We start from the raw sequence: 6,634 nt of genomic DNA, 5'->3' as shown, positions 1-6,634 counted from the left end.
CAACAAAGAATAAAATAGCACTTTCAAATTAACCAAGGAAGTGGAAGATGATAGTGTAATGATAATGATAAAGCATTGTTGAAAGAAATTAAAGAAGATATAAATTTGTGGAAGCATCCCATTTTCATGAATTGGAAGACTTAATATTATGATGTCAATACCACCCCAAATCTACAATGCGATCCCTAAAAATATACCAATGACAGTTTAAAAAAATTTTTTAGATGTTGATGGAACTTTATTTTATTCATTTATTTATATGTGGTGCAGAACCCAGTGCCTCACACATGCTAGGCAAGTGTTCTACCACTGAGCCACAACCCCAGCCCACCAATGACAATTTTTAAAAATATTTTTTAAGTTGTCAATGGACATTTACTTATTTATATGTGATGCTGAGGAAAAAAACCCCAAAAAACAACCCAGTGCCTCACACATGCTAGGTAATCACTCTACCACTGAGCTACAACCCCAGCACCCAATGACAATTTTTGCAGAAAAAGAAAAACCCATCCTAAAATTCTTATGGAATATCAAGGGAATCCAAGTAGCCAATCCAATTATGAAAACGAGAAACAATTAGAAGGACTCAAACTCCCTGATTTCAAAAACCTACTACAGAGCTACCACAAGCAAAACAGTGTGGTGTTGACAGAATGCCAAACAGAGACCAATGGGACAGAATAGAATGCCCAGAAGTAAGCCCTTGTGTGTTTGATCAAATGACTCTGGATAAGGGACACAAGACCTTTCAGTGAGGAAAAGAACAGTCTTTTCAGCAAATCGTATTGGGGAAAACTGGACATACACATGCAAAAGAATGAAGTTGAACTCTTACCTAATACACACCTACAAAAGAAAACATAGGGCAACAGATTCTGGACACTGGAGTTGACAGTAATTTTTTTTTATAAGAAGCACAGGCAACTAGAAAAAAAATAGATATATTGGACTTCATGAAAACTGAAGTTTTGTTCATAAAAAGATAACATCAATACAGTAAACAGACAGTCCATTGGATGTGAAAAATAACGGCCAACCACATATTTTTTGCACCACCACACCAGGTGTGAAGCATAATTCTTAGCAGTAGGCTGTGTATAAAACAGGATGCTGACCTTAAAAATCCCCAATGTTTCATAATAGTCATTAAGTATGCCTGCTGTTTTCTTAAGCAAGGCATTATGTTTTGATGTTTTCCATAATATATTATTTAAAAACCCCTCTACAACAAATACAGACTTCTTTTATGAGGGGTAGAACCATAGAGACCCGAGGAAAATTATAACAGTGTATCGGAAGTAACCTATAAAATTACTAAAATTTGAGTATGCACCCTATCTCCCCTCTTTTGCCCTGGGGAAGAGATTTTGTTTCATTTGCCTTTGATGCTCCCAACACTAATTAGTTAAATGTAATCTGTGAATGGTGACAATCTTCACACACAAACACACACACACACACACACACACACACACACACCCCTACCTTCCCCACTCAAAGCTTCCTTATTCTCAGGCTACACATAAACAAGTAGCTAAATGACAGACTCTGGGAGGCCAAGGCCAGGTCTGTGCTGTATCCCGGAATATTGAACAGTACCTGACACCTAGTAGGACCTCAACATCTCTCTGTCCAGTGTATATAGGACCAGAAATACCTGACTCCCTGTAGAGCAGTGTGTTCAGTTGGATGCACCATTTAAAAGTGAGATTTCCAATCCGTGAAACTACAGAAGGCCTGAGGGCTGACGGCTGGGGAAAAGGTCCTATGAGAAAGGGTGAGGGTACAGATGTTTGCAGCTCACAGATGTGATGGTTTGTTATTGTCCCTCAAAAGTTCCGGTCTGATACAGTGCAAGTTAGGAGAGCCTTAACCTACTTAGTGCATCGAACCCCTGGTGGGGACTAACTGGGTGGTAACTGTAGGCAGTAGGGTGTGGCTGGAGGTGGTGGGTCTCTAGGGATGGCCCCTGGGGTTGCTACTCTGTCCTGGTGAGGGGAGCACTCTCTCAGCTTCCCAGGTGTCCTGTCCTGAGCTGCTTCCCTACTCCACGCCCTTCTGCGGTGATTTTTTAATAATAATAATAATATTAAAATAATAATTATTATTGTTGTTATTTTGTGTGTGTGCAGTGATGTTCTCAATTGTGAAAAGGTGTTTAAAAATCGACTCAAATACGCCGACCCCCACAGCAAGGAGAATGGTAGGCGCCTTTTCAGGGGTTCAGTGATTTTCAAAAGGGTGCCACCGGATTTTTTCTTGAAAACCCCAATGTTTCCTGATGCATGTTGTTGTGGGAGATATGCTTCCATTCTCCTATGACCAGGGATTTGTATTCAGCTTGGCACAGAATGGGTTGGTCGCCTGTAAGGAATGTGAAGTAGCACGTGTTCTTTCTGCTCAATGGACAGGTAGATCATCACCTAGGACATGTGAGTCTGTAAAAGAGTACATGTAAGAGGTTACGGTTGCATGTTGCCTAATACAAGTTATTGAGTTGAAGTTGCATTTGTTAATTTTAAAATATGGAAGGAAGTATGGTGTTTGGTCCACTTGAGGATTCACTCGATAGAGTATCAGACTTTGTTTCTTTTTTGTGGCACTGTAGAAATGTGACTGAGAACAAGTTGGTGACATCTTTCAGGTGGAAGCATTGTCCGAGGACGCACTCATCAAGTTGGCCAAGAAGCCATTTTGTGAATCCCCTGTTGACTCAAGTCTTTTGATGATGAATTCATGTATGGAGACGGTAATTCTTCATGGACCCTTGCATTTGGTGAGTCACAGAACATGTCTGAGTAGATAATCATTTACCAACATGTCCACAATAATCTCACATATTATGCATAACAGGTCATGGCTGGGTAAATATTACCATTTCCTTTTTTGCATTTAAGAAAACTAATAATGACATTATATGTTCTCCCTTTTTTTGCCTTGAAGTATGTCTGTGTCTTGACCAAGCATGATTGTTGGTAGGTAGGCTAGCAAGAACTTGAATTCAGGGATTTTACTGTCATGTCAATCTATTGTTTTTCATTGATTTCTATTAATATATGCAGGTTGGCATCCATTACCTTTTTAGCTTTTGACTTTCCCAGCTGTGGGCACCCTGACAGCCCTCAACCTCCTGTAAGCACAGACAACTCTATAAGGAACCTGAGGATAAATTTCCCTGTGCATGTCCCCTTGTGAAACTGCTTAGGCACTACGTGGGTAATGTACACACAGGTGGAATTTCTAGGTCAAAGTGTGCATGTTTCCTTCTTTGACTAAGCACTGCCAGGTGGCTCTTCTGAATAGCTCTACCTGTGGCCAGGATTGTATTATCTAGCTTTCTAACTTTTGCATGTGGAGTAGATACATAGTGGGAGCACACTGTTTTTGTTGGTATTTTTCTTGGTATCTATTCTGATGCTTTTCACTGGGGGATTTTCTCCTGTGAAAATGGGCTTCCTCTGGATGCCTCTGCCCGTTCCTCTACTTGACCTTATTTTCTTCTTCTTTTTAAAATTTTTTTCGATGTGACTTTTTAATTTTAGTTTTATTAAAGACATTGTCCCTTGCCTGCATAGTCTATATCTAAAGCACTAGTCCTTGCTCCAAGGCCCAGCTTGCTCTCAGCTGCCCCAGAGGGGAACAGTCTTCAGTGTTAGCCAAGAGACACCCCTGCAGGGGGCACAAGTGCTCTGGCCCTCTGGTGACTTGCCAGCAGTGCTTCCCATGCACACAGAGGGTTTCAGACACGGAGTCAATAGTCTGGGTGGTCTTTTGTTGCCTTTTGATCTCAAGTTGAGCTCCTCTGGGAGGTCATATTGAAGTCCTTCTGTGTACCTGACCCATCATTTTAAACGATATTCCAAGTTCACTTTTTGTGTGTATGTTGGTTCTGGGGATTGAACCCAGGGCCTTGAGCCTGTTAGGCAAGTGACCTACCTGAGCTACACCCTCAGAGACCCTTGTAATTTTTTCCCCCTTGGTCACAAGGTCTAATTGCCAAGGCTGACCTCACACGTTCCTCTTGCCTCAGCCTCCCTGGTGGCTGGCATGACAGGCATGCACCTGGGACTGTCACACTCTAGCCTGTGATGGGAACTCATGTGCATCTGTCCAGGGCTGAGCATGGTTATGCAGAGCTGTGCTCCAGGCTCCCTGCAGGGCTGTGGAGGCTTCTGGTGCCCAGCAGCCCTGGTGCCATGGCCAGTGCTCCTCCCAGCCGAGGACAGGCAGCTGCCCATTGCTCTAGGCTGACCTTATTTTCTTCTTATGGCATTGTTTGTCCATTACGAGTCTAACAGGTCTTCTAGAACCTTTAAACAATTAGTAAAATCCCTAAACAGTAAGTGAGCATGCGCAGAAATTGGGCTAATGTTTTGGGAAGAACAATGTTGGATGATATTTTCATGGCTTGAATATATCATCCAACATGAAGTTACATTTTATTACTTACAAAATAATAAAATAATGAAGCAATACCATGGGCTGAGCCAAAATATATCCTTAGGATCTTAGCATTCTGTAATAAATCTGCATCACTTGAAGTATAGATTTGATCGTCTCTGGGTAATGAAATGGAAGTATAGGTATCAAAGCCAATGATCATCTGTTTCCAGTTTTCTATGATTTGGATCAAGTGGTAAAGGGGTGATATTTATTAATAATGGATCAAATAGGTTCATAATTGTTTTAGAGTACAATTAGATGCCTTCAAACTTTAGGCTATATGGGCACATTTGAGAACGGTTCCAGCCATTCTCTCATCCTTTGGGTCATTCCCCTCCTATGTCATGTGAGACATTTTCTATGTGAGGCTTTAAGAAGAAGAAGAGAATATTCTGTAAAGAAAACCTTGTGATCTGAGCATTAAAAAATTGAATGGGTTCATTCAGAAATCAGAAGTTCTATTGAAAGATATTTGCATGAGCCAAATAAAACCTATTTCTAGGTGTCCTAGTGAAGACAAGGTTTTATCTTTATATGTCTCATTGTCTCTGCCTTGCGACCAGCGCGAGCTTCATGAAAGAAGGTTCAGTTCATAAGAAATTGCTAGTGAGTTTTCAGTTAAAGAGACAAGACTCTCATTACCTTTCACACAGCTCCGAGATGGCTTCTCCTAGCTCCCGCTTCCAGCCACCTAATGTGGTGGCGAGGTTTACACAAGAGACTAGGGAGAGAGGGAGAGCATGCCAGGGAATGAGCTTTTATTGGGGAATAAAAAATTCAAGGGAAAATCCCATCCAGTGAAGGTTAAGGGGGGCAGCATCCCAAGGTCAAGGACAACGATTGGGTCTTCAGGTCAGTGGCCAGGCACGCCTCTGCACGGACAAGCCCTCGGACCTGGGAAAGGGTGGGGAATGGCTCTGACACAACTGTGTTTGAGCACCTCTCACCCAGCCAGGGAGGTAAGTCAAATCACGTGTGAGGATAGCCTCCCACAATTGTCTGTTGTTTTTTTTGTTGTTGTTGTTAAAATGAAATTCATATGTTGGCAGACCATTTTTTCAGATGTGTAACTAGATGCCATTTAAATTACCCACCTTTAAATGTAGACATTTTGTACATGAACACTGCCTGTCTGCACCTTTTTTAACAACCAGTCTGGGCTCAGGAGCCCAAATACCAATGTTAGCTGGAACATGTTCTCCAGTTTGGCCTATCTGCCAGTATCCCCTCAGGTCATCTGTTCAGCTTTGTTACTCCTGCTCCCTCACTGGCTTTCATAGAAACCACATGCTGTCTATGGATCAGGGACACCAATCCCCCAACATTGTGTTCTTTGAGTATCCAAAGTCCCACTTTTCACTTCACCATGCCTGACATAGGCAGTAATATTTATCAGCAAATGCGAGGTTTTCAAACATCTAGGTCTTCCAGCCTCCCAAATTTGAGAAACAAAATCTGTGCTATGAATTACCCAGTGTCTTGTATTCTGCCATCACAACACAAACTATGCTGAGTCAATCAGCAGTCTCCCAAGTGTTTACATTGTGGTAATTGACACCAAACATCTGTTTTGTAATTAAACCATTTTGGAGTACACAGTTGAGTGGCATTAAGCATGTTCATGTTGGTGTATAGGTGTCGCCACCCTGCATCTCCAGAACTCACGTGGACATACTCTTGCCATCAATGCTGAATTCTAGTGCCCTTGAGGCCCAGGAAAAGAACATTGTACTTTATCTTTTTATGAACCTGATAATTGAGAATCTGAGATAAGTGAAATCCTACAAAATTTGCCTTTCTCTGGACACTATCATTTTCAAGGGATGCAGTTCGCCCCCACTCGTGGGCATACCAGGTCCACTGCCAACTCTGTGGGTGTTTCAAATGCACTCTCAGTGACAGTGGTGACTGTGTGCACATGAGCTGTCTGTCCAGCTCAGATCCCAGGATCTAGGGTCTTTGGTTCCACGCAGCCTATAGGTTGCCTCCTCCTCCAGGTCTCTGCAGGCCAGTGGCGCGAAGGCCCTGGGCCTGTTGGTTTCTTTAGGTGAGTGCAATACGTGTCCACAGTGTCGTGGGTCATAATGGACTATAAATAGAAGCAATGCCTGGATACTCCTGGGATCTCAGTGGGCTCAGCCTGCGTGCTGAGAATTGTTGTGACCTCCTAATTAATGGGCCCCCAGAA

General features: G+C 42.4%; 1 long non-coding RNA gene across 1 annotated transcript; it reads left to right on the top strand.

Moving 5' to 3' along the window:
• Positions 1–387: 387 nt before the first annotated feature.
• On the top strand, positions 388–6,567 carry LOC125614556. The gene is made up of 2 exons (XR_007345143.1): positions 388–2,206; positions 2,612–6,567. It is a non-coding gene; the product is annotated as an uncharacterized LOC125614556 (long non-coding RNA).
• Positions 6,568–6,634: the final 67 nt, after the last annotated feature.

This window comes from Marmota marmota, unplaced genomic scaffold (genome assembly GCF_001458135.2).
Source record: "Marmota marmota marmota unplaced genomic scaffold, marMar, whole genome shotgun sequence".
NCBI classification, from domain to species: domain Eukaryota; kingdom Metazoa; phylum Chordata; class Mammalia; order Rodentia; family Sciuridae; genus Marmota; species Marmota marmota.
This window is presented reverse-complemented; position numbering and strand designations above follow the sequence as displayed.